Source organism: Solea solea, chromosome 10 (genome assembly GCF_958295425.1).
Source record: "Solea solea chromosome 10, fSolSol10.1, whole genome shotgun sequence".
NCBI lineage: Eukaryota > Metazoa > Chordata > Actinopteri > Pleuronectiformes > Soleidae > Solea > Solea solea.
The window spans coordinates 2,575,267-2,588,629 of NC_081143.1; the positions used below are offsets into that span (position 1 = coordinate 2,575,267).

At 40.9% G+C, this 13,363-nt stretch overlaps 1 long non-coding RNA gene across 1 annotated transcript; it reads right to left on the reverse strand.

Annotated features, from left to right (window-relative positions):
• Positions 1-514: 514 nt before the first annotated feature.
• On the reverse strand, positions 515-12,660 carry LOC131466419 (uncharacterized). The gene is made up of 3 exons (XR_009241422.1): positions 12,559-12,660; positions 5,136-5,264; positions 515-622 (listed from the first exon to the last, which is right to left on the reverse strand). It is a non-coding gene; the product is annotated as an uncharacterized LOC131466419 (long non-coding RNA).
• Between the last annotated feature and the right edge of the window lie 703 nt (positions 12,661-13,363).

A 13,363-nucleotide genomic window follows, 5' to 3' on the forward strand; every position in this document is an offset into this window, starting at 1 on the left:
CCAACAACTTTATTGCTGCTTATCACAACAATAGCAGGCAATTATGGAGTTGTGGTGTTGTTGTTGGGCCGTGGCTGCTGTGGATGTTGAACAGAAGACTCAGTCGGCTCATGTGCGTTTTCTAAGTGGGTTCCTCGTCATACAAAAGCACTCCTCTCCAGTCACACACACTCCCACGTGTACGAAAAGTGATCTGTTCTCACCTCACAGAGCAACCCCGAGGGTCGCACAACACGGTGACTTGAAAAGACCCCGAGCATGAAACAGCATGCAAGGCTACGGCTCCTGGGACCTGCACACGGCCTACTATTACATGTATTGTGATCACTGTATTTGTCTTGTTAAAGCACACGTGCACCAACACAGTATCATACAGGTCATGTTTTTATACCCAATCCTTTACAGCTAATGGAGGTCTGATTGTTTATTTAGCAGACATGTTGTTATGAACTAAAAGCTGGAGTATAACACTTGCTAAAATTCTACTTTTTATTAATAATTACCTCATCAATTTTGCTCTGTTTTGCTCATTGTTTTAAAGACATTTAACATTTGAGAGCTTCTCACCATCATGTGATGTGCTGATAACGCGGTAGAAGATGGATGGGTGGAGCTTGGCTTCCTTTAAAGATCAAAGTATAGTTTTAGCTGCAACAATTATTCATTTAAAACGTTTGAAAGACAACATTATTAGCATTATTTTATGCAAATTCTAATCATTTGATAGGTCCAGTTTCATAACGAATGAATGAAGCAATACATGGTACAACGGTAGTAGGCCTTACAGACATTTCCCAAGTACCTCATGGGAGTCGCTTATTATAAGGTGCTACTCAGGTATTTCCACAAAAATATGGACTAACCAAACTTTGTCGCAGGCCTCATTTGACAGAGGCCTTTAAATGTAAAATACTCCTTTTAGGGTGTTTGCAAAGTGTCTCGGTGAAAGAAAAAACAAACTGTAAATAAAGATAATTCATTCATTCATTAAGTAAATGAAAGCTCTGCCTGGCGTATAAGCAAAACGCAGAGCTTTCAGTGGATTTTTTTAATGCTTACTCTGCAATCAAATCAAGTTGCTGCCACCAGTGTTTTCCGTGGTAGCTCATCTAATGAGGATGTTCCCTGTCTGTGCAATCAATGCAATTCTTAATGGGTGTTGTCATCAGTTATTTTGCTGGAACATATTTGTCAAAGACTGAGAGCGACTGTCCGCTCTGTGCTCTCAGCTGCACACACACACACACGAGCATGTGTGGACAGGAAGGATAGAAAAATAGTTTTTTTGTAAGATCTACTCTTACAGAGAGGTACAACATTAATCAAAACTCTCTTTATAATAATAAAAAAAAATCATTAATATAGACAGGTAGACTTCATTTATTTAAAAACATGTACAAAGGAACACATTATTGGAGGCAGTGTGGGGGCAAATGTGGGAAACCATGAGCATTTGTTCTGGGACTGCCCAACAATGACACCGTACTGGGAATGAAAATGAAAATATTACTAGTAAACTAGAAAATATTATTAGTTTAAACTTATTTAGGAAATGTACACAATGGAAAGGTTAACATTTAAGAGGATGTGGTTAAAATAAGATGGGTAGAGACTGTGTATGTATAAGAAGTGTAATGAAAATGAAAGGGACAGCCCTAGAAAAAGACACGCACACACATTTTGGCTATAATATTAGTTGTTGTGCAATTGTGAGTTCTGAAGAAACCCTGTGCTGGAGTGACTAAGATGTAACTTACAGTGAGACGGTGCACACACATTTCCTTTCTGTCAGCTGAAATGTTTGTAGGAATGCCGTAAGATCATTTCAATATCAAAGGCACATGTTCACATCATTTGCATAAACAGGGGGAGGGTGAAAGCACATTAGGAGCCAGGAGAAGGTCCTTATCCAAATCAATCACGACATGTTACTTGTGTAAAAGCACTTAATTAAAAAGAGCACAAATATCAAAACCTCTCAAAAACATGGGATTGTGATTCCTTTTTATCCCTCCACACACGTCTTTGCTGTTTTCATTATGTTGTGACAGTAAAGTGAAACATTATTTAATATTTAGTGATGAAACAGAGGAGAAACTCTCTAATTCTGGCTGCAGAAGTCAAATTGAGGAGGCAGTTAGATTCTTAGAGAAATGCTGAAAGTGTCAGCGCTGCGGCTTGAGAACAGCAAAATTGCTTATTTTCAGATTCAGCCACATCAAGCAGGTTTTTTTTGCTTTTTTTTTCCCGGCTGTTTGTGGAAGTGCTTGCATATTCATGGCCCGCCTGTTTTGAGAACCTGTCACTGAGCCTGTTATATAGCTCTCCCTGCCTTTCTGTTCAGGATGGCTTCAGAGGCAAAAACACTCCATCAGACTCAACTCTGTCCAGCTGACACAGTCAGGCAGTAAAACTGACAGCCAGCGGAGTCTGGCCTCACAAATGAAGCGGACATAATAAACCACTGACACAGGGGTCACCTTCTGTCACGGCGTGTGTGTCCACACACTCACACAAAATCACATATACACATCACACGAACAATGTCCCTTATTGCTTTTAAATACCCATACATTCTCTCTCACACACACACACACACACACACACACACACACACAGACCATCACTTACATCCTCCCACTTCTCTCCTTTGGCTGGGTTAAATCCAGCAAAACCCCGGCCTTGTATTTGACCTGCCTCCCACTTCAGCTGTGAAAGAGCCAGTGCAGGGAGGAGGAGCTGTTGAGTGCTGGGGCTGCCCACTTCTCAGACAAGAGCAGCTATGGATTTATGACTTAAACCTGACTAGTTTTTTAGGTCAATATAATATTGAAATGTATGGGAATGATTCCCCTGCTGCGTGGACAGCTACCTGCATAAGTCTGCAGGATGAAAACATAAAAACAGAGTGTTTTGGCGGTTATGAAACGCTCTCATTGACGGTCTGTGAAACAGAGGAGGGGTTTGATGGGAGATTAATCAGCATTATCATCAGCATGGCTAACACACTAAAAAGAACATCCCAGTGATGATGTACGTGCGTACGTTTGTGTTACGTTACATGTTGCTAAACGTTTGCCTTCCACTTGAAGATAGTATTGTGTAAGTGTGTTTCATCAATCCGGCTTCCTCCTCCCACTCTATACTGTATGACTGCTGTGCCCCCCCCCCTCACTGTGCTGCACAGCCTCTGTACATGGAGAGCTCTGCTCCACAGTCCCTGTGGAGTTGCCTGTGTCAGTACATTACCTTATAAGTGGAGGCATTGACTGTGGGGACTCTTTGATACACATTCACATACAGTACAAACACAATTGATCTACAGCGGAGCAATGGTATGGGGATGGGGCTGGGGGGGTTGGAAGGGGGGGTTGCTGAAGAAAGATCTACACAAGTACAGCAGATCACAGGCCGTCTTGTTGAATAAGAAGTGTATGTGCAGGAAGGAACAAAACGCTCTTTTGATAAGGATGTGACATGGTGTGATCTTTCCCTGGAGCCACACGTTAAGAACCCGAACACTATCAGCGATCCGAGAAAGGCTCGGCATGCTACTGTAAAAGTGTAATATTATCCTATCAGGCATAATGTGACTGGCTGACTTTCCTTTCTCTTGCTGCATGAAAACATTTTCCTCCTGAGGGTGAGCAAAAAAATAAATAATGACTCCATCTTATGACGACATTTGCAGCTCAATTAAAAAAGTCTTCATGTAAATCTTCCCGTGTGTGGGCGCTGCGAGTTCACCACGTTCACCGTCGTAGGAGGATGTTGTCATCTATTCACCACGAGGTGTCAGAGACCTTAGGTTGTCATGACGATACACAGGGGTCAGACCTCAGCGCTGACATTCCAGCCAAAAGCTTGGTTCGCAAATATAATTATTTACTTGTTCTATATATTTTTTTTCAGACACGGTGGAAAAAAAAAACTAAATAAAAATCAGCGAGTGACTAATGAATTCCTCCTCCATTTACATTTCAAATTGTTGCAAAGGGCCAGCAGTTAGATTCAAATAAATACTCTCACCTCGACCAGACAGCAGCCAGTGATGTGTGTGAAATAGAAATAAGTGAATTGAAGTGTTTTTGTTCGACACATAGAGAGAGGGGAGTCCTCATGAGAGTGATCGCAGATGTCAAGACAAAACAGCTCGTTTCTTTCATACATGAGCAGAAAGAAACACGTTTCACATATTCTTCATAAAGAAAAACAAAAAACAGGAGAAGGACAGGAAAAAAGACCAAGTCCAAACTCAACTATTGCAACCGACTTTTTCTGAGGAAATGTTAAAATGACATAAATATGAGTGTAATGTAGGAAATGATGCCGAATAATTGGATGTAATGGCGGGTCTCCCCTTGAACTCACAGCGCTTCATGCAATGCAAACTATGTTCTAAACCCTTTCGCCGTCCACATTCAGATGAGCTGCGAATATAAACAAGTGAATGAGTGAAAAGTCCTTCTTGGTCTATTTAAACCCTCCCCCGCAGGCAACAGTATTTACAAGGAAACGGTTATCATTTAGTCTCTGTTGCAGATCAAAATGTCAGGCTCCACAGAGAATGTGAGCTGTGCTGTTAGGGCCAAAAGTGCAGTTTTAGAGCCCCAGGATCTGAGGGAAAAAAATGATTTGCAAATGCCCAAATATGTCTAATTGACCTGAAATATCGCCTGTGTGCAGCAACTGTTTGAAATCAATACTGAGAGAGAAAAGAAGATCCTTGAAGGAACATTTCAGAGGATCACCCCGCGTGTCCTTGGGAGCAACATTATGAAGTATGCGAAAATTATGAAAACAATAAAGAAGTCATTGCGGGTCATGTGAATTAAAATTACAAGTGGTTGCAGCCAATTAAGAGAGTGTGAGGAGCCGCTGCTTTTCACCTGCACACCAGCGTAATAGTGCTGCTGGAGATGATATGAATATTCTATGGACATAAAAGCCACATGAGAGCGAATCCACACATAATGCTCTCCCTCTGTATTTGTTTATTGTGTGTTTAGTGAGGGAAATCAATAGGCTGTATTCCCAGCCTTGATTGGATTCACAATTAGCTCTAGTAAGAGGCTCCCTGACAGTGGCCATGTAAGATTCAGCACAGCCGACCAGCGCGATTGTCTTTCCCTCACCTCACATCAGCCGCTGCACTTTCACAATGCTCTCTCCTGTCCAGGTGCCTCGTGGGTGATGCTCAGGTCTGGAGGAAGGGTCCTCCCGTGTGGCAGGTGGGCCATGACAGCTCCGAGATGCTCTTTGACCTGAGAGGAAGGGAAAACAACATCAATGGTAATTCCCCTTCAAACACATTAACTGGGATGAACTAGGTCCCAGCGAGCCCCTCTGAGTGGACTCGCATTGATCGCAGAAATCCATGAATAAATTTAGCACTAATTGATTTTTTTTCCCTCCTCAGAAAATAAATCTCTAATTCTGAGGAGAGGCAGTGAATGTTGCAGATTGCACAAGCACCTTCCCTTTTTAAAAAAAAAATAATAATAATAACAAACAAACAAAATGGAAAAAAAAAGGAAATGTGTTGAGAACAAACTTAATAAGCTAGAAAAATATTTTGGGCGTCCTCTCGCTCCGTCTGATGCAGCAGACCTGTTGTTTTCAGCCGCAGCCACAAGTTTCATCATTTTGTGACCTGGCAAGAGTCAATAAAAAAGTCAACCTTTATCTCAGCTGCTAAACAAACAAAGACAATTCGCTCGGTTAGGATCGGTTAGGATCGGCGAAGCAACAAGCCCAGAAATTAACCCATTAGGATCTCCGGATTCCAGCTACCTCTTTTTAATTGCTTTCAGTGGGGATTGATGCTGTAGTTGGAGGGGAAATGGTGTCGCATGTGCATTTACGAGAGCTCTCCATCCCTTCACCCTGCCAGCTGGAGGAGTGCTACTGTCAATACAGAGAGAGAGCGTTTACAAAAGATTCACAGCATTAAGTGTAAATACTGCACTGGGGTTACACCAAACACATTTTTATTATCGCTCAAAAGGGGGAATAAAAGATTAAGATATAATATTTACGACCAAGAAGTTAACTCGTGTTAAAACGTGCCTACTGCTTTAACCATTAACAAGAACAAAATGTTTTCACGTATATAGATATATATATATCTATATATATATATAGATATATACATATATATAAAAATGTGGGATCTTCTTAAAAATAAATGCTCTCTGGATAATATTATTTCTTTTCAACAAGTTAAAATATGAAGTAATTTAGCATTTCAATTGGACTGGTTTATAATAAGGGATTTTGTTTGGATAAACTGTAAATGTGTTTAATAGATCAGACTAAAAATGTATTTAGTTTATTTTTGGCGGGGTCAGACGCTGTAGTATTTTTGCTTCATGCAAATTTCCACCTTTGCTTTTTAATTTCATCAATGAAGCCAAAATATTTGCTCATAAAAATAAAATAAAAAACACAAAAAAGCTTTGTGCATAGAAAAAAAAAAACGTGCTTTAATTCTATGCTGTGATAAAAAATAAAATACCAAAAAAGATATTGTATTTGAACATGAATATGGCTGTTTTATAATTCAATAATACAGGTACATTTTATAATTACATTAAATACCACTTTGAGTATAGTAACTGGTGTATTACGATTGTATATTTAAAAGTGTAAATTGTTATTGGAAGTGATGACTGAGGAGTCTTGACATGGAAAGTTGTAGACTCAAGTATCATACTGCCACCTACTGGTGAAGACCTTTTTCAAACCGGTTCAATCAGTCAGAAGTGCAGTCAAATCAGTTCCTTATCATAAAAAAATATTATCAGAATTTCAGAAAGGAACCTTTTCTGTGACGAATAAAGAATTTTACTTTTTGATTATTTTTTACATAAAATTATAGATAATATCCACATGCATCTGCATTAACTAGGAGAAGGAAAGTCCCACGGTGTCCTCACTAAACGCTGTGTCCTTTTAAAACACACATGTACCTGAAGACGTTTTACTGACAAACCTCAAACGCTCAGTCGTGCAAAAGAGGAAAAACGCATTCCTGAAATGTTCTCTCTTCTTTTCTTTTTTCTTTTTTTTGTTTGATGGATGAGTTGCACGTTTAATGGCTGGGCAATACCTCTGCAAATAAACCAGACTTGACATTGCCCAGCATTGGAACATTTGGGATGCCCCAGAGGACAGCATCAAAGGCCTCGTGTGTCCTTGGACTCGATCTGTGCCAAACATGCACAGCGAGCTCAGGAACCGCGATCCAACACATCATCGTGTGCACTTGGCTCTGTTTGTTAGTCATCGGCTATTTCTGTCTAATTCGTCACAGTCATATTCCTCCATGTTTTCATCCTGGTAACAACAGGGTTGACAATGCAGTAAATCCATTTATGAGCTTATTGTGCCACATTAAAATTAAGTGGAAACATGAATGTGAGGTTTGTTTGTTTGTTTTTTACCTAAATGACACATTAATACTCAACTCATGGTCTGAACCACATCACTTGGGCTTTGTTTGAAAAATGCAGCCAACTACATGACCTTAATTAGTCGAGCTGTATTCATTCATGTGATTACGATGCGCTGCACAGTAGTGAAGAGAAGCATCTGTCACTTAAACTCAGAAGATTTCTCAATCTTGGAAATGTGGAAAACATTTACAAGACTCTGGATTAAAAAGAATGTCTTTGGTTTTTTTCAACTGTTGCAAATGTTCATGGATTACTGAATATATTCCTTAATCAAATACAGTAAATAATACATTTACCTCTTTAAGGCTGCAACGTGTTTGATAATCAATTAGTTTTTGTCTTGTGTTCCGTCTTGAAAATAATAAGAAAAACATCCTTAATTGTTTGTTTTTGTCTTTCACACGGTCCCAAACAAGATCATTCATTTATAATTACATACACATAAACTGATAACATCAGCACATAATTCCATTTCATCTAAATATTTGTTTTTTGTTGCCGCTTGTGTGTCGATTTTCTTCTCTTTTGTGAATTCATTGAAGAATTCAAGCACTAATTTGTCCCACCACGTCATAAATGCAGTACATTCAAAGAATATTTTAGTGCACGTTAATTCTGCCTGGGGGGATGGTGGGGGGTGGGGGACACACACACACACAATAAGGTATACGTGGGATCGCTTTCCTCCCCGGCTCTTGAGCTTCATTGTGTTTGCCATTTCTAAATCTCCCCACAGCTATGCATCTGCTGCTCTCCAGCATCCGCAATTGGGGAAAGAGACAAGATGTCACTTTTGTGAACCAGCCGTGGTGGACACGGAGGGAAGATGACGCACTCAGAAAAAAGGAAAAAAAGAAAAAGAAGTGGTCTGGGTGGTGAAGCCGGGGCCTGACGAGGGGCCGGTTTCTGGGATGGCCTGCGCCTCGGCAGATGTGCCTCGGTGTCATTCCACATCTGCAGCGAATGAATCACCAAACAGATGTTTAACGTCAAGGCCAGGATGTAACGCCAGCCAAACACACATGAACACGCCAGTCATGCAAAATACACTACATGCATTCACACATGAAGAGACAGAGAGACAGACAGAGAGAGAGAGACAGGGACAGAGAGAGATACAGAGAGAGAGAGGAAGTGCTCCACAAGGGCTCAGACCAAAGGTGCCGACGATCACCTTCACGTGACTTTGACCAAAAATGACAAAATAGACATTTTATCAAGTCTCAGGGTCTCCTTTTAAACTTGGTGAATAATGAGGCCGAATGTATTTTGAATAATCCACACAGTTTCATTTCTTTTGCAGGACCTTTCATGGTAAAGATATTTTGTCAAATCCCCGTTCCAACAAAGAGGGAAAAAACAAAAAGAAACAAATGCACTTCCACAGATGTAAATTTTATTACCTCATTGTTTCTGTGTTTGTTTTTGGGGGTAAAGATGACGAAATGTAACACTATTACAATAAACCACCGACGCCGTAAAACAGATGGTTTCAACCTTTGTAATGTCACCGTGTCACGGAGAACACATTTCCACATGTAGGGATTTATTGACAAAAAGGAAAATATTGTTAAACGACTACAGCATGAAGTAACTTTATATTTTCTGAAACAGGTCTTATAATTAAAGATGAACAGTCGCTCAAGAATTTCAGTCTTCACACAGAATCTCTGATTTTTTTTATGGTTTGTTTTTTCAGATTTTTTGAATGTGTGCCTTAGAACAGCAAACGCTGAGAATCCCTGTGTTAAGACAGGAGCAATTGAAGGTAAGGAGCCTTTAAGAAAGAGTTGCAGGATCTTGGAGAACATTCTTGAGGCCCCTTTCTCGTCTTTTAGAGAAACCCAGACAGATAAAAGGAAACACTCGGGTGGATTAAAGTGTTCAGAATGTATCAGCATCAAACCACTAGAGTTTTTGCCCTCTACATTTTTCAAACACAGTCAATAGATCTAAATATTTCACTGTGCCCTGGCTGATTTATTGTTTGATGTTTAAAAACTTGTGTGGAATGAAAGAAAATTCATTAAAGAAGAAGGCCCCAGAACGAGGCCCTGCGATCAGCTTTGAAAGTCTAGTTTAAGTGGGATATTGATCATTCTCTTTCTTCTGTGACAAAGGCCACCAGGGACGCTGGAGGTGTCGGTGGATGAAGGCACGCTGCCAATAACACCAGACGTGTGTATCTACACTGTAGGTGAGGCTGGGAATTACAGTACTGACACTGAAGAAAACCAATAACTCAAAAATGACCAAACAAACATCACATTCTTGATTCCTTGCTGGTCAAAAGAAAGTGCAGTGCACTCTGGTTTGATGCAGCCGTGTTGACGTGAGAGGGTTTGATTTTTAAAATGCAAACAAACAGTGTTTCTATATGTGCTTGTGTAGATACTTCATTATATCGTCATTATATCCACCTTATACATTTACCCCATGACACCTTGCATGAATTTTGGGGGCAACTTCCAGTGCTTCCTGTCACTGAAGCAGAATCTGTTGGACTGGAAGCTAATTAAACTTCATAAAATCACCTGTTACACCTCAAACAGAACGTTGTGACGGGACACACTGAACGTGTTCATTTACCACCAATTCTGATTAGAGCTGCAACTAACGATTATTTTCATAATCGATTAATCTGTCGATTATTTTCACGATTAATCGATTAATTGTTTGGTCCATAAAATATCAGAAATCTTGTTTTAGTCATGAAAAAAGCTTCAAATCGATTATGAAAATAGTTGTCAATTAATTGAGTAATAGATTAATAATCGATTAATTGTTTCAGCTCTAGACGAGATACAATCAGAATTTGTGTTAAATGTAAAACAGTGTCCGTATTTCCCAAATAATAATACATTTAAATAATCAAATGGACTATTTTGATGTTAATGTAACACCATTTGATTTACTGTGCATTGAGCGATGGGAGGTGAACCTTAACTAACATACACAAGCATTATTAGTCACTTTATTATACTATATGCGTTGCTACAGATGGTGAAACTAATAAGATCAGTAGGACACCATCTTATTTATGTGAAGACAAAGTTAGACCCCTTGAGTTCCACATCACCAAACCTGATGTTTTAGTGAACCAGGTGAACTACAGCAGGACCAGAACAATCCTGTAGCCACGTAATTGCTGCCGCCACCATGGAGAGAAACAATGAGCTCCCAATGTTTCACCCATTATCATTTCAACAGGAATAAGTCAGATAGGACTTCAGCTGTCTGTTGCTCCAAACTCTTCATGATTGTCGCGCTGCATTTCACTTTTGCTTCGATGAAAATGTTTCAATCGTCTCCATCGTACACCGAGAAAACCACAGCACACACGCCTGGGTTTTAGTTACATTCTATCATCCCCATCAGGCTGGATGGATCTGGATTAAATCGGAGTTAAGTGAGAGATTATAAACTTCTACTGACAGGACAGCAGGAGCACAAGAGGAGGAGTCAGTGATGAGGCAAACAAGAGGGCAACTGGTGGAATATGTTCTGCTCCAGTCACACAGTCACACAGGGACACAGTCACACAGTGACACAGTCACACAGTGATACAGTCACACAGTGACAGTGACACAGTGACATAGTGACATAGTGAAACAGTCACACAGTGACACAGTGACAGTCACACAGTGACAGTGACACAGTGACACAGTGACATAGTGACATAGTGAAACAGTCACACAGTGACACAGTGACAGTCACACAGTGACAGTGACACAGTGACACAGTCACACAGTGATACAGTGACACAGTGACACAGTGATACAGTCACACAGTGACACAGTCACACAGTTCTACACGCCCACGCCTAAGTCTTGGGTGAAGTGGCCCCACTATATTGCACGTGTCACTACACTGAACAACATCAGTGTCTCATCTTTAATAATCGGTCAAATGATTGGTTTATTTTAAGCATTTATGAAGGAAACAGCAGTCGTAAAACTCTTACACATGTTATCTGCTTGATAATATAACACGTCCACTGCTGGCAACTTTCAGCACAGCCGATTTCTTTAAACATTACACACGGGGCAAACATCACTTTTCCACTAACCTACAAACAAGACTGCTGAACTGTCCATTATTTGGACTGATATTCACAAATTGACAAATATAATGTCAAATCATCAATGTACCGGTGTGACACTTGAACACACCTGCGAGTTTTGAGAAAAATAATATGATCTTATCGGCAATAAAGCTGTCTCCATCAATCTAAAATTACCATAACCAAACAGGGCAACATTGTGTACTGTACGTACAGTGAAGTCGAAAATGTTCTTACAGAACTATCACTTACAGAAAGAGGGAAAGAGAATCTTCATGGAGATTTCTTGACCCTTGTCGACGGTGGCTCTCTCTTATTTTCTGTAACTGTAGCTGCATTTGGAAATATTTGCTGGATGATTTAAAAAGCCACTGAGAAGAAGCTCCAGTATGTGTCCCACACCCACATCCACCATTTCACAGGGGTTCACAGAACTCCAGTGGCCCACAACACAACATTCAGAACTTTCCATCAAAGCATGTGGTGGATCACAAGCTAAATAGCCTTTTTTAAATGAGATAGTGTCATACTCACGTTTAGTCTTGTCTCTGTTAATGTGTTGCTGTGAAGTAATAACTGATCAACAACTGTTTTCCCCCTGCACAAATATTTTCTTTCATGAGTCGATAGTTGATTATGCCGGAATCTGAGCACGCTGCATGAATCAGCTTTCGGCACAGCTGTGATTGTGCAACACGGCCAGTCTAATAAAAATTCACCACCTCGCTTTCCATGAGCGAGTTACTGATTTCCATGTGATCTCGTCTTCCCTCGCTCCTTTAGTCGATCTGACCACGGAGCTTCTGTGTGTTTCTGTGCGACACTTTGCTTCAAGACACAACCTGAGCTGCACTGAACACGTGACGCTCACTTCGATAGATTGATTTCTCAGCTTCAGCCGCGCGTGTTCGGCATCTTTCCACCTCACTAAGGATCTGTCCCTTCCTCTGCCTTTGCATGACATTACTGAGTGAAAGCACCAATCTGTCATGGACAATAAACAGTCAGTAATATGGAATAATAAATAAATGCACAAACCAGAGGTGAGACGGGCCCTTTACACTCGGATGCAGGCAGGACAGACAGCCCAAACATTCACTCGCAGACGCCGGGTTTCTTCCACGGCGCGAATAGAACCTGGGGAGACGAGTGAGATGCATGTTAGTATCTCTATAGAACATGTTTGTCACTGGAAAACATAAACTACTGAGCTGCTGACACATCTGATGCAGCCAACAGGGACACAAATGCTAATGACTTATCCTGGACACGACTGCTGCCGTGCACTGGCAGCAACACTGACTCACTCTTACAGCAGTAAGTTACAGGCACAATGAATATTTTTGGCTCCACTTAAGCTGGGGAAAAGAACATAAGACTGAATAACTCACATTGGGTACCTTGAACCTTGATTATATCATTGTATTTATTATTATTATTATTATTATTATTTCTCTTTCCTTTGCTCACTGAAGAAAACACCTAGCAGCTTTCTGTCCCTCTTTTCAAGTGCATTTGTTTGAAAGGACACAGCAGGAGGGGCGGTGTGATGTTCTTGCCTCGTATTGATTGACACAGCTGACGAGGGCCCATCCTGCACTTTGGCAGGAGGGTAGGCAAGCATGCGGAGGTGGCGCCCACCAGGGTGCGACGAGGTTGACGACATGGTCGTCCTTCAAAGATATTCCACGCGCAGGTTTACCCTCAGCCGCCCTGTCAAGGTCTGCGTGTGCCCCTCTGAGGGAGCGGAGACAGGGTCATGGATGACACCCGCCTCTGTGCCAGACGTGACAGCACAGCTGGGCCTCTTAATGACAGAGGGGCCCGGCCCAGCACACACCTG